This window comes from Ochotona curzoniae, unplaced genomic scaffold (genome assembly GCF_017591425.1).
Source record: "Ochotona curzoniae isolate NIBS_2020 unplaced genomic scaffold, NIBS_Ocur_1.0 contig_908, whole genome shotgun sequence".
Lineage (NCBI taxonomy): Eukaryota > Metazoa > Chordata > Mammalia > Lagomorpha > Ochotonidae > Ochotona > Ochotona curzoniae.
Genome location: NW_024466607.1, coordinates 8,611,360 through 8,629,033, shown reverse-complemented (window position 1 = coordinate 8,629,033; position 17,674 = coordinate 8,611,360).

Below are 17,674 nucleotides of genomic sequence, written 5' to 3'. Positions count from 1 at the left end.
TGTACATGAATGTGTTTCTGATGGATGTTTCCAGAGCCCTTTGTTGCCTCAATTAAGGAATAATGAACAAGAATTGTTTCTATTTGTAAAACAGCCCAGCCATTTCCCGCTTCCCAATTGGTGGGACAATGCGTCTTAATTAAGCACAAAGACTTGTCACTTCATCTCCCGTCAAGATCCCTGGAGAGGCAGTGATGGAGGTGCCGGGAAGGAAAGGGAGGCCTGGGAGCATGTTGTGGGGGGCCCCTGTGGCATCTGGGAGGCTCCAGAGGGGCCCAGGCAGCCCAGATCCCAGATGTGGGAGGATGTGGCAGAGCACAGTGGCCTCTCATGCCTGGTCAGCACTTCTCCTGGCCACAGTGCAGCCATTTGTCAACAGGAGCAAGGGTCCCCCGGAGGAAGGCTAGCTACTTGGGCTGGCCCTTGGCCCCGTGGTCCCTGGCTGTGTGACCCAGGCAGAGAGGACAGTTCACGCCAAAACCTGAGAAGGGGATGGAGGACAGCCCCCGCCTCCTCCCCAGGTAGGCAGCTGTGGCACAGGGCGATGCTCAGAAAGTGCTCAGAACTGCATCCAGCACAAGGTGAGCCCCAGTGGGTGTCAGCAATGCTGTGGTTTCCAGAGCAGGGCCCTGGCTTTGTGCTGGGCACTCCCTGCCAGGGGCAGGGGTGCTGCAGCATTAAGAAGGAAAGCCGTGGCCACAAGGATCCACCACCATTCAGTGTCCTTCAGAGATGCTGGGCTTGGCCCGGGGTCCAGCCAAATCCCAGAACACAGGACATCCCTTGACGTGCCGCCGGAAGGGGCTGCGCTGGTGGCACCAAAGGGACCTGTGTGTGAGCGACTGCATGCACAGCATGTGGGCAGGAGCCACAGTCGCGCTGGATCGCCCTGGGAGAGCCTTTGGGGGTTGCAGGGATACCCCCCCAAGCGCCTGGCATTGGCTGGTGACCCCACTTGGGCACAAAAATCTGTGTAGCTCAACACCCAGCATGGCTACCCTGACACCTGATCACACACTCTGCTGGGATCATGCCATCCTGCTGCAGAAGGAGTTTCTCAGAGCTGAGCTGGAGCCTGGGTGCTCATGCGTGCGTGTGCCCGTGTGAGCACACACACACAACTGGGCTGTCAGTGGCCATCAGGCACTGGGAGAATCTGGGCAGTACACCTCTCTGGGTCTCCTATCTGCAGCCCCGTCCCTTTGCTTCCAAAGACAAGAGCCTGTGACCACAGAGACTGGCCTGCTTCTCGTGGGAATCTACTGCAGGAGTTACACTGGCCAGGGCACACTGGTCGAACTGGTCAGATGCCAGCCGACACAAAACCTGCTGATTTCTTTTGTTTGCTTGCTTAACAAAGGGTGCACATTTCCCAAAAGCACAGAACAAGTTCATCTCATTGAACCTTTCCCAACAGCTCTGAGTCACAAGGTGGTAGTCCTCCAAAGGGAAATAGACGCCAGTGAAGGGGGTCCAGAGGTGGGACCTCCTGGGAGCAGTGAGGTCGGGTAGGTGGTGAGAGCACAGCTCCTGTGAGGCACCTGCAGGCTCTGCAGGAGGGCAGGCATGGAGACACCTGTGCTCCCAACTCCCCTCAGGCAGCTCTGCCAGCCAGAAGGCCACAGCAGGTACCTCTGCAGGTCTTGTGAGCCAAAACCATCCTCCTTTCTTAGTCCATTTAGACCGCCTTGGATATTTCCTTGTGGGAACAAGCTGACCGATGCTACCATCCTGGTCACCTCTGGGTTCCTGTCACTGTGGCTCAGAGAGGTAACAGCACCTACCCAGGGTCACCAGGAACCATGGCTGGATCACTGGATCACCATGGGGCTGAGCACTGAGCATTGCCCGTGGGGCTCAGGCCTCCCACCTTCACCCCCATGGGGCTGAGTGCAGCGCCACTCTGGGCCACTCTCTGTGTGGTACAGGGAGCTCCTGGTTAAGCCCCCACGTCCACATGTACTGCCTCCCCTCACTTCCAGAAGAGTTTGTTTTACCCCCCAGGAGGCCATGGGATGAGATGGATGGGGCAGGTGGCTGTAACACGGGCAGGAACCATCCTAAACACAAAGGAATAGAGTGAGGAGGTAAGGGGTAGGTCCACCCCAGCCCTGCCTCATCCCCAGCATGTTAATTACCTGCAGACTGCACCTGAGGTGGGAGGGGCCCCTAGGACTGCAGCGCTCCAGCAGGCATGAGTGACAGGAAGAGTGCCCGGAGTTGCCATGACAACAGAGAGGCTGCTGCACCTGTGGCCCCTCCAGTTGAGGGATCAGGTGGGGAATCAGGTGGGGAAGGGTGGGGACTGTAGCCCCCAGGTCAAGCTGATGGGACAACTGGTTAGTAAGCCTTCCCCAGACAGATGTGAAGCATTGAGGGGCCTCATTAGGTCGGGCTCCCCAGCATCCTGCCTCCATACGGGGGTCTCTTAACCACCAGGCCAGCTCACCTGTAAAAGGTACAGGCAGACCCAGGGGAAGAGCAGCTGTCTGAGTCTTTCTGAGATCTTAATTTCTATGCCCCCCACCCCTGCCCGACCCCATCCTCCTCCTGTAAGGCCTCGCCGTCCCGCCCCTGCAACCTTCACCCTCAGCGCAGCCTGTGCAGACAGTAGCCTCGGTTCTGGGGACACTCTCTGCACGCCCCTACAGGCCTTCGTGCCACAGGTGGCCTGGGGTCCTTCACAGCCCACAAGCTGAGGAAAGGGAAGCTGGCTTCCAGGAAGAGCTCTCCCTCTCCTTCATCCTACACGGCTGCCGCATCTTGCTCCCTCTCACCGCCAGGGCGTTTGTCCCCAGCCTCTCCTTGACTTGTTCCTCCTCCCTTCCCAGATCCCTCACAGATGGGACCTGTACCTGACCCCTGTGAGCAGGGCAGACCCCGCAGCTGGCTGAGTCCAGATGGAGATGGAATGTTTTAAACCAGAAGAGGACTGTCACGGATTTGGGCAGCCACTGGCTGGAGCAAGGGAAGGTGAGTGCTGGAAAATGGGATGTGGGGTCTTGTTTCTTCCGGTTCCTCCACAGCATTGCCACAAGGCAACTGTTCCCATTGAAGAGATGAGAACCACAGAAGTGTCTCAATGTTGCTCACCCTTGTGATGGTCAAGGCCACACAGGTGAACACAAGGTGTGGGTCGAGGGGAAGTATGGGAAGGGTGGGCCACCCCATGGGGTCTCCTGAGTCAACGACCTGTACCTACATCATTCTCACTGCCACATATCCCAGAGCCAACAGAGCCAAGATCATGGCTAGGTTGGGCCTGGGACCGGCCAACCTTGAGTGGGCTGCAGCTCGAGGCTGAGCCTGGAGCCTACCTGGCCATGAAGCTGTTGGGTTTGATGTTAGAAGTGTGCCTCCTCCATGCCCAGGCCTTCCCCTCCTCCCTGGTACCCTCAATGGGCTGGTAGGGTTGTCTTTGTGGAAGGTGCTGGTGGAGGCTGGTGGGCAAGGGGAGGAGTAGAGCCAGGCTGTTTATCCAGTTGCAGCCTGGTTAGGCGGCATCTCCAGCAGTGCACATTTCCCACACAGCTCGGGCTTCTGCTGAGCTGCACCCTCTTCCTCTGTCCCAGCAGTCACTGCACGCAGCCAGGTGACCTGATCTCTGGGCTCCCGTGTCCCTGCTTCTCTCTGGACGGCAGAGGCTGACATGTGCCTTGCTCTTGGATTAAATTCCCCCCGTGTGTTACACCTAGGGTACATATCTGGGAGGAGCAGTCCTGGCAGGTATGGTTCCAGACCAGCCATACTGCTGAACAGCGGGACTCCAGCCCCATTACCCATCCTGCTGGAGGGGCCAGTAGCATCTAATCCACAGTGCCACCTGCTCACTCTCACATGCAGGACAACAGTGAGGCACCTGCTGCCTCCTGCCTTTACTGACTCCTGTTGGGGCCAAGTGAAGCAAAGAGCCATTTGATGCTCAGGGTAACACAAGGCACGCTCAACTGCCCTGGCGCTCAAATGGGAGGGGCTCCACTGTCCCCAGCCTGGACTGGTTGAGATGCCCAGGTCAGAGCCAACACACAACAGACTGCCAGGGAACTTGAGCAGGAAGGGGAGACTGCAGGCAGATGGGAGTGTAGTCCTGAAAGATGTCTATAAAGGCAGCAGTCTGCACTGAGGCCCTGGAGACTTCGCTCGTTTTGTTCTCTCCTTGTAACAACCACCACCCCATGGGGAACCTGCTGCCTGAACAGTGCAACACAGGAGGAGACTGAAGAACCAGGGACCCTGAGCTTGCTGAGGCCTCCCCTCCTGGGAGAGAGGAGTTTCCCCTTAGAGCAGGGAGCCCAGCCAAAGTGAGCCACAGACGGCTGCATACCCACAGGGCCAGGGGCTCCCCAGCTCCCAGGCCCCCAATGCCACAGGGAACAGCACTAATGTTCTGTCATGGAACCGTAACAGCGGGAGATGCACCCACGGGAGGCAGTGGCAGATGGAACCAAGAGACCGCTTTGTGGTCCCAACCTTGCCTGACCCATCTGATTGTGTCCCTGCGGGCCTGTTGTGTAAATTCACACTCGGTGGCCTCTCCCAAAGCTGGTACTCTGCAGCGACCAGATCATGGTAGCTAGCCCCAACTCCCTCCTAACATGTGACTCTCGTGTGACAGCCACACTGCCATGGTGCCTGGATCAGGAATGAGCACATGGCCTAAAGCTGCTCAACCAAACACCTGCCCCAGGATACTTTAGAGGCGAGGTCTCACAGCCCTAGCCCCTCACAGGTCCACTTTCTTGATGACACCAATAGTTCTGGGGCTCCCTGTGCCAGCCCCACATCCACAGCAACCAGGCTATTCCTCTAGTAGAAGACTCCACAGTTATCTGTGCGATTGGGCCTCCATAGCAGCAGGGAAGCCATGGCTCTGTGAGGGACCAGGGGAGAGCAGGAGAGAGCAAGTGCGCATGTGAGCACAAAGGAATGGCTTTGGGGCTCTGTTTTCACCATGAAGCCATCAGTGGATGTGCTGAGACTGTGACCCAGCTGGACAAAGTGCATGGACGAGTTACAGCAGCAGCCAGGAATCCCAATGTCACATGCCCATGGGCTCCTGAGCCACAGGACAGAAATCACAGAGCAGAGGGGACATGATGGGAAAAGAGTTTGGTGCGGGGCTGGGGGTAAATCCACAGCCCAGGGTCTGCACAGGCACCACCCCCACCAGGCGCTCAAGGGCAGCACCACCACCAGTGACAGGTCGTGTGGATGCACAGGCGCCTACCTGGACCAGAAGAGAAGGCTGTGTGACCTCTGCGTCTTCCTCCCTAAACACACAACCTCTGGGGGGAACCATGGGGGAAACAGACAAACCCCAGTTGAGGGTTGTTTGACAGGCAATTGCCTCTGAAACATCAAAGTCACCCAGATGGGGCGCCCCGGGAGATGTACTGAAGGTGCTGAGTGTCCCAGACAGGACCTGGAGCAGAGGAGGAACTGCAGGGAAAACAGCAGACTGGACATGTGCAGGCTGCAGGTGACAGTCACCTGTCTCTGTGGGGTCGCTCACTGGCAGGTGGACCCGGCCCTGTGATGTAGGCACACTGAGGACCCCCTACAGCTGCCATGTTGCTGAGTCTCTGTCCTGGAGACTTAGAGCTGCTTCCAGGTGAACACTACAAAATAATGACTCTGCAAATTGCATCTGCTGTGGGCGGTGGGCAGAAGAATCCCTAGCCACGGGAATGCCAGTCTGTGCCAGTAGCTGCAAGCTCCTCACTGGTCCTGGGACTGTGCCTTCCTGGCATCTCAGAGCCCTAAAACACAAGAGGTCCTGACCCCGCCTCTTCCACCCCCTGATCCCCTCTGCATTTTGCCAGAAGCCTGGAAAAGCCCAAGGCGTCTTTACCAGAGCAGGAACCATAGAACTGTTACTCACCCTGCCCCCTCTCCACCCCATCGGGACTCCCCTGAGTTGTGGTTCTCAGGAGAGGCCCGTCCACTACCCAACCCACCCTGGTGGGGCTGGTGGCTGCAGGTGGGTCATGGCCTTGAGGGTTGAATGGATAAGTAAAGGGCATCATCTAGGATGGACTGTGGAACCACCTTGTCTGCGAGGCAGGTGGTGGCAGAGGGCACACCAGGTCTCAGTTATCAGGAGCTTTGTTCAGAAGACTCTGGAGTTGAGCAGTTCCAGAGACAGCCCTTGGAGGGGTCAAGTGTATCGTTTCCCATCCATAAGGTAGAGTAGGCAGGGTAGGGGCACAGACAAGCAACGGGGCAGCACCTGCTGGACCTCGCAGTTTTGCACACAGCACTCCCGGCCCCTGTCCCTGCTAGGTCTGCGCCCTCAGGAACATCCCAGGAAGGCTCCTTCCTCTTGGGCTGCCTGCAAGCTCACCCCTTTCATCTTATAGATGCATAAATGGAGGCTTGGCGAGGTCTGGCGTTGTCCTGCAGGGTGACGAGAGAGATCACACTAGGACAGAGCCAGTGTCTGTGGCCTGAAAACTCAGGGTCTGTCCCAGCTGTTCAGGCCACAAGGAATTATGTGTGCAACCCAGACCTCCAGCACCTCTGCACACAGCCAGGCGAGCAGCTCGCTCCCCTCCTGGGATCCTCTGGGGGAGGAGGCTGGCCAGCCGCAGTCGGCAGAACCATCCCTGCAGCTGGCGAAGCAGCAGAATTAATAGGGCAATTCCCCATGCAGAACTTAGCCGGCTCCCGTGCTAAATTAGCATAGATAAATATTTTTGAGAGAGGAGGGAAAATAATGCATTTTGCAATAAAGCCGGAGCCCAGCCCTCCACAGCCCAGGCCCGCAGATCCGGATGAAATGAATCTGCGCCCGCTGTAAATTAAGGCACCACGGTCCTCCGGGGCGGGCGGCAGGACGCAGTCAAGCAGATAAACTCCCTCCCCACGGGCGGAGTTAATGCTTGTCAAGGAGCTGGGGTGGGCCAGGGAAGCGGGTGGGCCAGGGAGGAGGAAAGGGGATGAAGGCTTCCCCCCCACACACATCAACACACTGACACAGTAACACGCCTATACATGCTGTGGTGCAGCACAGTCGCTCCAACACTGGGGCAGGCTAGGGGTCTAGAAACCCCCACAATGAAAAGGCTGTTCAGAAACACACACAAAACCTGTTCCAGCAACACTGAGCATACTGAATTTCCACAGCCAAGGTGCACTAGGGGCCTAGGACTGGGAGTCCAGCTGCTGCCCTTGGCCCCGCCCCGCCCCGCCCCGCCCCGCCCCTGGTCCACACAGCCTATTCCACAACCTGGGCTCTATCTCCTGGGACATCCCACAGCCAGGAGCATTTTCTGACTGTGAGTGGCAGCAACCAGGGAGGCCAGGACAAGTCCTTTCATCCAGACACAGCTGGACCAGGGCCTGGGTGCCCCCACCTGACCGTCCACGAGTGTCTGCCATCTCCTATAGCTCTCCGGGAATGACCACTGGTTGTCAGCTCTTCCACACTGACCTTCAGTCTCCAGGTCCTAGATGGGAAGCTTCTCCCTCGACAGCCACGACTCAACCCTGGAGAGGAGTGAAGGGGTCCCGGGCTCACTGCCCACACTGCGGGAGCCATTCGTTTCCAGGGACTGGCCCATCCTGGGAGAGGGATCCAGTGGAAAGAAGGGCAGATGACTGACATCTGTCTGTCTCGCTGTGGGAGCTGCTCTTGCCTTCCCCAGCGCCAGCATCGGCTCCTCAAAGAGCTAACATGTCACTCACACCTTCCCTTCCAACCCAGTTTTCAGCTAGGGAACTACTGCTGGCCTGGCCTTGGCAGCCCCCATGTGCCCTGCCAGCCACCCCAGTCCATGGTCCCCAGGGACACAGGCCTCTCCTCTGTCCTACCTTCTCCCCTTTGCACCCTCCTTCTTCCTGAACACCAACTGAATACCACACCACTCTCCTACATCGTGGGAACCATGCAGGCGCCACAGAGATCTGGAAGGTGCAGGAATTGGGTGATCACACAGTTAAGGGATAGCAAGCTCTGGAAAGTTCTAGGGGAAAAAAAAAAGGAAAGGCATTTGGGGAGTGTCCACTGGAGCCCTGGTATGGCCAGCAGACAGGGAAGTCCCTGGGGAAAGTGCTACTGTAACTGACAAGTGAAGATGGGAAAAGCTGGCTCCAAAGAGACAGCGGACAGGTGGCACCAGTCAAGTGGTAGACACTGTGTGCACAAAGACCCTGGGGCTGCAGGGAGGTGTTGGGAGCAGTCAGCCCCATGTGTGGGACACTGGGAGCAGGGCTTCAAAACCCCACCTTCACCAGTGGGTGCAAGCTTAGGGACCTGGAAGCCTCAGGTGGCCGTTCCTTGGCTTCCAGAGTGATCAGGGCATCCCGGGCCCTGGGACATCAGGCCACTCCCTGGGCTTCATTCACATCAGTCCTCGTTCAGGGACTGTGCAAACTGGCAGGGGACAGCACTGGGACAGGACTGCCCAAGATGCGGGGCAGGCACTGGGTGCCTCTAGCTGCCACAAGAGCCCAACCCCACCTCCGTCACCCCTGGCAGCTGCCTCTGTCTCTGTTCCAAGCAGAGGGAGACCCCCACCCCCTTGTACCCCCCTGCCCAGGCTCGGCAGGCCAAACTACAGACCTGAGTGCCCCCAAATCGAACCGTCGCCACAAAGGGAGGGGAATGAAGAAGCCTGGCCAAGGCTGACCTTCTGTTTACGCTGTCCTAGGAAACAGAGGCGTAATTGCTGTAGCTCCACGCCCGCTCCTCCGGGTCCTATTCAGGCGCAGTCAGGGATGACACTGGCATCTTGAATCAAACTAAGTGGTTACTATGGTGTCAGGCTGGGACTGGGACCCTTGGAGCTGGCTGGCCAGAAGGCACAGAGCCAGGATGCATGTTTTAAAACAGAACGATGGTGAGAGAAGAAGACTCGTTGAGCTCCCGCTGCAGCGCAAAGGGCACTTCCAGCGTAGAAGGGCAGAGGTGCTCAGAAGGACAGCTGAAGGCCAGTGCAGGGCTGGGGGTGACCTTTGGGCTTCCCTCCACATGTGCGCGCGCGCGCGCGCACACACACACACACACACACACACACACACACACACACACACACACACACACACACACACACACACACACTGTCCCCTTTTACCCTGGTCCATGTGGCTGCTAAGAGCCATGGAACTCCTGGCCAGGCCAAGAGACATACAGCCCTATCCATCACATAGCATGGGGTGGCCGAGGCGCTCCACGCTCATCACAGGACAGGACACACCTCCTGGCCTCACTCAGCTCCCTCTTACATGGGTCCCACTTCGAACCCTACCAGTCCCAGCCATAGGCACCTCTGTGACACCCTCCCAGCCTCTCCCCCTCCCCCTCTCCCATCACAGCCACCAGCCAGATGAGGGAGGATACCAGCCCTGCTCTGAACTTGACCTCCATGACATCACAGAATCTGGAGAAATCTTTCAGTCCCAGCCAAGTCCACTATCATGCTATTCATGACCAGATGTCTCCCCAATTCTGACCCCATTATTCTTGGCCTTGCTTCCACCCCTCCCCAGTCACTTCACTCCAGTCACCTGCACCTCCTAGCAGACAGGCACTTTTTTTTTTAAGATTTATTTTTATTATTTTTTTATTGGAAAGGCGGATATACAGAGAGGAGAGACAGGGAGGAAGATCCCTGTAAAAGGCTCCGGGCTCCTGGCTTCAGATAAGCTCAGCTCCAGCTGTTATGGCCACTTGGGAAGTGAACCAACAGATGGAAGATCTTCCTCTCTCTTTGTCTCTTCTCTCTGTATATCTGACTTTCCAATAAAAATAGAATAAATTTAAAAAAAAAGAACTTTATGACCTGTTTTCTTCCTGTTTCCTTTTTTTTCCATTAAGTTACCTATTAACTGCCCCTCCCCTTTTTTTTTCTTTTAATAGGTCTTCTCATGAGACTTGCTTTGCCTCTACTGGAATCAATTTTGGTGTGACAGTCAGGGGTCCTGGTTGTGGGCCACACCTGGCTCATGAAGGAAGAACACCAGTCACTCATAGTCGAAATAGCTTCCCAAGAGGTGGACCAAAGTCATGAGAGAGGAACAGCCTCAGCTCTTGCGGGGGAGCCGTCCCTGGAGCAGCCCCCACTACCTCCACCACTTGCAAGCATGGGTTACACCTGCTCAGCCTGTCAAGATCACATGCTCCCAAGGTGAGTTGCAAGGGGGCATGGGAAATGTAGTCTTGAGCCCCACCACTCCTGGCGTGGAGACCCAGGAGGCGGAAGGACCTGGGGGAGAACCAGGGTGAGCCCAGTGGCAGCGCCTGCCACCTCACATGTTTGAGCTTTCCCCATAAGCCTCCCGCCTTTTCATTGGATGATCAGCCACCTTGGGCCAGGGTTCCTACTCGGTTCTGACATCTCTGTGTATCTCTGACGACTTCTTGTCTTCGTGGTTACTGGTGTGTCTCAGCTTGATCAGACTCACTAGTTTTATTTAATCAGCTTTTTTTTTCTCTAAGAATTCTTTAATTTTTATAGTTGAAGTCAACCATTGCTTTATTCCACATCATTAGCTCCTGTTGCTTTACTCCATTGTTTGAAGTCATTAGGGAGTGACAGCAGCACCCAAAGAAGGACCGAGACAGGCAGTGGCTGAGACCGGGAGCTGAGCAAGAGTAGTGACTGGACGGGCCAGAGCCTCGGGCGGCACAGGGTCCTGAGGTGACTGGTGGCGGCTTCTGCCCCTGCTCCCCTCCCTGCATGTGGGATGATGCTCTGGTTAGGCGGTAAACACAAGTCACACGGGCGAATTAAGTCGGTAGGACATGTGGCTCGTCAACAAGCAAAAGACGCCACGCGGGCGTCAAGTTGTCCTTCTCTGTCTCTGACAGAAACTTTCTGGCTGCCACTTTCAAAAACATATCCTCGTGTCTGTATCCGCCCTGCATCCCATTTATCCTTTCTCGTTGCACGCCGCCCACCTCTTCGACCCCTGGTTTGTGCTGCACGGGCTGCAACAAGGACCCTAAAGGGGAAGGCTCAATGCCCCAAGGGAAAGGAGCGACCACATTGGCAACTGTGTGACAGGGAAGGAGGAACCCAGCAAGTATGGGAGCCCAGAACGCCCTGGGGTCACGCCCACAGGTCCTGTGGACTCTGTGAGCCCAGTGACAGTGAATCCAGCTGTAAACAGCTGGCAAGGGAGCAGAATCCCGTGCCTGTAGCTCATTTGTCACCCCCTCTTCAAACACTGGTTAGTAGGGACCCTTGAAGGGAAGGATCAACTACCCAAAGGAAAAGAAGCGATGTTGATAGATAAGAAAAGTGACTAATATTATATTTCTAAAAACTTATTTTTATTGGAAAGCAGATTTACAAAGAGCAGAGGCAAGGAGAAAGATCTTCTATCTGCTGGTTTGCTCCCAAATGGCTGCAGTGGTGGAGTTGAGCCGATCTGAAGTCAGGAGCTTCTTCTGGGTCTCCCACACAGGTGCAGAGCGCCAAGGCTTTGGGTTAGCCTTAGTTGCATTCCCAGACCCCAGGCCTGGAGCTGAACAGTAAGTAGAGCAGCTGGGACTAGAACTGGTGCCCGTGTAGGATGCTGGCTCTGCAAAACAGAGGAGAGGATTAACCTGTTGAGCCACAGCACTGGCCCTAGAAAGCGAATAATAGAAGAAGCTATTTAAAAGAGATTTGATATTCTGGAAAAAAAAAAGTTGAGTGGCTCAGGAGCTGTCCCCGCCTCCCGTGCCCACCCCACCCACCAGAGACCTCCTGCTGCCCAGCACAAAACCATAGGTTTGCCCAGGCTGCCCCAGGAGAGGCAACTTCAGAGTCTTCAGACTTCCCAGCATGGCCTGTGATGGAGGCATCTTCATCCGAGGGAGGCAGAATGAGAGCATCCGAACCATCGACCCAAAGTCCCCTCGACAAGCTAGCCCAGGAAAACAGGCTCAAGTGTCTGTGCGTCCCATACAGGCACTGCTTCAAGTCCTGGCTGCTCCACTTCCCATGCCACTCAAGGTTAAGGACCCATGAGACTTGGCCGCAGGTCCAGCTGCCTTTCAGCACTCCCAGGTTAGGCCCCTAAAGGTCTGTCATCACCCTTCAGTTCACATCCTTGCTTGGAGCACTCTCAAGGTGACATTACTGGTCACTTTGTCCCCTTTCACCCAGGTGGGACCACCTTTCCCCTACAGAAGTTTTTCTGTGTCCTGGTCAACTTCTAAAAGCTAAATACATTTCCAGCACAAATGCATTTTCTGGAATAATACGAAACATCAGCACTTCAAGCAGTGACGTGAGAGCCCCTATCCACAGCCGGAGGCAGCCTGCTGCTCTCTCCCAGCCAGGCGTGGCGCACCCAGCAAGCATGTGGCTGCCCCCACAGTGAAGCCTGGCCATTGCACAGCCAGGGGCACCAAGGACCCACAGCAGCCCCTCCAAGCCTATGATCAGGATGTTGAGTGGCCTTGGGTGGAGGCCGGCAATGGGAAATTTCAGCTGAGAAAGCTGCCCCTGGAACAGCAGGCTGTGGCCATGGACAAGGGACTCCATGTTTCTGACATGACCAAAATAGGCTGTGCAGCTCAGAGTCTTGAGGAAGACCTGTGAGGGTCCTGTTCCTCATTGGCACCCCTGGGCCACTGCTTCAGGGGTTCGGTTACCTTCCTACCACCAAAACTAGCTGTTGTGCCACAAGGGACCCCCATCTGACATATTAACAGATTAAAAAAAGAAAGAAAATCATGACATTATTTGCATGGATACCCCCTAAGAAGCAGCTGATAAGATTTAACATTCATTTCTGACTTGTAATACTATTAATAACAAGGTATAGAAGGGAAATTTCTTAATTTGATAAAGAGCATCTGTTAGAAAGTGTCAGAAAATTTGACCCGCAACATGGAAACTTGAGAAGCTTTCCCATCTAAGTCAGGAACCAAGCAGAACGTCCAGAACCCAGCACTGGGCAACAGCAGGTGGTCAGCTTGCCATGTGTAATGCCAGCATCCCATATGGGCACTAGTTCTAGTCCTGGCTGTTCCACTTCCCATCCAGCTCCCTGCTTGTGGCCTGGGAAACCAGAGGAGGACAGCCCCAAGCCTCCGGGGCTCTGCACTCGCATGGGAGACCTAGCTGAAGCTCCAGATTTCAGCCCTGCCCAGCCCCAGCTGCAGTCCAACCAAAAACAGAATGCCACCTCCAGCTCTGCTGCTCATCTGATTGGAAATGCCACAGAATGTAGATTGTAGTCTCCAGTCGCCTACAGTTCTATTTTCTACAGTTTCAGGGTCTCCTAAAAAAAACCCCAAAATCTCTCATATAGAAGAAGCAAGAGAGTCTAGCTAGCAAGCAGACATGTCCTAGCAAGTCTAAACCGGTAGCCATGACCAGTTAGAAAAGATGTGGACAAACAAACGTATCTCAGTCACAACCGCAACCAAAACAACAAAACAAGCAGAAAGGCGCGGTCTTTGTGTTGTGATGGGCAAAACTTGCACTCGGCACGCCCACAGTCCCCTGTGCCAGTGCTGCCTCAAGTCTCGCTGCTCCACTTCTGTCCCACCTCCCTGCCGATGCGCCAGGGAAGCAGCAGGGGATGGCCCAGGTGTTTGGACCCCTGCCACCCACGCGGGAGACCCAGGTGAAATTCCTGGTCCCTGGCTTCCGCCTGGTCCAACCCCCACTGGCGCACTTATTTTGGGGAGGGAACACGTAGATGAAAGATCTCTCCCTGCTCCTTTTCTCTCTCTGTTACCCAGCCTTTCAAGCAGGTAAGAATGAATGAATATTTTAAAAGGACATAATCAGTAATAAATGGAGTCAGATTCCCATGAAGGAAAGGAACAACAAGCCTGACACAAACAAAGCCGGGAGTGAGTAGAAACACACAGAGTGCTCAGCCACAAAGCGATCAATTCTCCCCCGAAGGAATCTATAAATCCAAGGCAAACAAGGGCCCAATCACAGGCTGTTGGCTCCCTGCCCACGGCCCAGCCCCAGAGACACCACAGCAGGGAAAGGAGGCGTCAAGGGGGCCTAGAAGCCAGCACAGGGCTGAGACGGCAGGTGGCTGTGTTCTGGCATGTGTGCACAGTGTGCGTGTGTGTGTGCGTGCGTGCACGTGCGCCCGTGCATAGGGACAGAGAAGGATGCCAAGCCAAAGCAGAGAATGGGCAGGTGTGAAATGGGCCCCTCTCTCCCTGGTCCCCTTCTAAGGTGTCTGTGGTCAACCCTTCCCCTAACAATGCCAGGATGTTTTTTTACCTGCTCTCTGTCCCAAGCACATAATTAAGGGAAAGGCACGGGCCGGGGCTCGTGCAGCGTTGTCATCCTCGTTGCTCTGACAGTCTAATGCTGAATTGCAAACCAGCCTGTGGTGCTGTGCCTCAGAGAACAGCGTCCCAGAGCCGCCACAGCCCTAGGCACTGACGGGGGCTTGGCCGGGAGGCCCTCAGTGGAGTCTGTCACGTGACCATACACAGGGGGTGGCTGGAACCACAGCTGCTCCCCACGCAAGTGGCTTACATCCACACTACCACTTTGCGCTGGCTGTTGGCTTGGGGGATAGTGCGCTGGCTGGTGACAGTGCCTGAGTGTGGCCTCCCCGTGGGGTGTCTGCTGCAGTGTGACAGGTCTGAGAGGCAGTTTGCCCCAGTGTGGACCCCCGGAGTACAGGGAAGCACGGGGGTTCCGAGAAGTGGCACCTGCCTCCTGCTGTTGCCTGAGGCAAGCGACCAAGCCTCCACGTGTTTCAAGGGCTCAGGACGCCAAGCCCAAGGCTTGATGTGATGAGAGCCACGCGTGGGGACGGTCACCTCTGCAGCCTTGCACGTTCCCCAGGCTCCCAGCACAAGGCCTTCCTCACCCTGGAATTCACCATCCAGGGCAGGGAGAGGCTACTGTGACGGTTAACATTCACTGGCCAAAAAAATACTCGTGCCCAACTTTTCAGATCAGTAGTTGAACTGTGACAAGATGAAAACAATAGAAGACAGTGAATAGAAAACGAAAGGGCTTGAGGGAGAGCTGCTCCTAAAATAACAAGGATCAGTGGAGCAGAAATGAGGTAACTGCCGCAAAGGAGACAGCAAGAGTATCCAGGCGGTACGGATGCTACAAGAGACATAAAAAGCTTGAAAATAAAAGAAAAAAAAAACCAGGCAAATAAGGAACAAATGAAAGCACAGCAGCTTTAATATCAGAAGTGAAAAAAAAAATATTCAAGGCACAAACATCACAAGGGATGTTTTACTTTGTTAGAAAAAAAATAATGAGTCGAGAATCTCTAATGCTAATAATGAACATATGTTCATCCAGACGCATCCTGAAAATACACAAAAGAACAAGTGAGAGAACGGGGGAGAGAGATAGAGAGCTCAAACATTATGGCTGAGATGTTCACCCCTCTCTGGTAAGAACTTACAGATCAGCCATACAGCCAACGTGAGTGAATGCCTCCAAAACATGCCATTATGTTTGAACCTCGCTGCCCCAAGCAGGAGAAAAATGTGCTGTCTTCAAGCACGCCTGGAACTTTCCCCAGACCAGTCATGTGTTAAAGCACAGATGAAATCTCTCTAAATTAAGAGAAAAGAAATCAATATCATGTAAAGCCCTTCTCCGATCATAACGCAGTAACATAAAATCAGGGACCAGAGATGAGTTCTTTGAAAACAAATCCTCGCCTATCTGCAAAGGGAGAAAATCGTAAATCAGCAAAATATGAAATAAAAAAGAAAATAACTACAGATCTAAAAATAATAATAATAATCTCCAAAGCAAATGAATATTGTGAATAACCCCAAGTCTGCAAATGCGAAAACCTCAAAAAATAGGTAAATTTCTGGTAAAGCGTAAAATGTCAAAATTGGAGCAAGAAGAAAAGAAAATTGGAGAGATCAATAGTTATTAGGGAAGTCAAAATAGTAATCAGATAGCCTGTTCTGCAGACACTGCAGGCCAAAATCACTTTACAAGTGAGTTCAAACCAAACAGTCACGGAAAAGAAGATCCCAGTCGTCGCTTAGCCGCCTCAGAAGCGCAGAAAAGAGACTACGCTGCCCTAGTTATTTCACAAAGCTGGAATAATGCTAGTCCCCAAATTGGAAAGAAAGAAAAAAAAAAAAAAGAACCTGAAAAAAACCACTAAGTTTTGCCAGGGTTGAATAGAGATGCGAAGACTCTGAGACTGATATTTGCTCATCAGACCCGACCATGTCACTTAAAGCATGATGCATCTCATGATTGTACTGGGATAAACGTTGGAAGCTGGTGCAAGCCATCCCTGGCCTCAGCAGCCAGGGCACTAGTGGCCACTGGAGGACAGGGACCAGGAGGGACCCTGGGGAGGGGCCGGGACACGGGCAGCTCTCCCTCCACGGGTCGATTCACTCATCATCTTATCTCTCTTCTTTGCGCACGTCACACTTCAGCAAGCAATTCCTTCCGCTTAATAGGATTTATGCAAGAAATGAAAGGAGGGTTTAATATTAGAAAACCTCTCAATGAAATCCACTCATTAATAACCTAAGGGAGAAGTCACATGATGATCTCCAAAGACATGGAAATGGCGTTTATTAATGTGTAGTACCTAAGAAAGCGTGATGAGGACTCCAAAAAAAGGAGCCATGGACGGAATCTTCCCCAGCTCCATGAAGGCTTTGAACTCAACCCCGGAAGCCTTTGGCCTTCTTCTCAGCTGGGTGTGTCCTCGTTCAGATCAGAAATCCACTGAGATTCTAAGATTTCCAGCTGCAGGAAAATGGGTGCCTTCTGTGTTCATTCCTCCTCTCGCTGGCCATAGCTCATAGGGCTGTTCATGTCCTGAGGTGAACTCAGACAGCAAAGATTCGGAACCGCGATGGCAGAGACTGTTATCCGTGACCTTGGGGTGGAGAAAGACTTCTTGTACAAGACTTAAGAGCACGAATCCTAAAGAGGAAATGGGTGGACTCGACCATACGGGGCTGAAGCACTTCTGTTCTCTGAAGACACAGAGCCAAGGACCTAAAGCAGTGACAGACCTGAGAGGATCAACTTTACCGTCCAACACGCAGGAGATGCACGGAACTCCTGCAAATTAGCAACAAGATAATCAACCCAGCAGCCAAGGCTGAGGGAGATGATTAGGCAGCTCAGTACAGGGGAAATCCAAATAGTTCTTAAGTACATGGAGAGATGCTTAACTTCATTTGCAATCAGAAAATGCACATTAAGACAATTACCCCATCACAGTGACAAAAATTAGGAAATCCAGAGTGGGGGGGTGGTGGGGAGAATCCTGCATTGCAAAGCTACAGGGAATGAGGAAGACCCTTGCGTGGCGTGGGAGCAAGGCTGGGCGCAGGCTTTCTGAAAAGCAATCAGACAGCATTTAGTGAAAATTAAGTACCGCAGGCACCCACTCCTCACCCAGCCGCAGGTTCCCAAGGCTGAAGAGAGCCGAGATGTACAGGAGAACAAGCCCAGAGCTGTTCATGCAAACGCTGCTCAAGTCATTAGAGGGCTGGAGGCATCTTTGCCACCCACTGCCTGGAGACTAGGTATGAAAACCACCAAAGATGCTGCCTAGCAATGTGATGCACCTGCTAGATGCGATGAATGTGATCACCCAACAGCCAGACATTGTTGTTAAAACATGACTGAAAAAAATCTGTAGCCCTTGATGCACAGCAATACTAAATATTATATTAGGATGAATAACTATCCAAAGATACTTTCCAAAAACGTTAGCAGGTGTCCATGAAAGA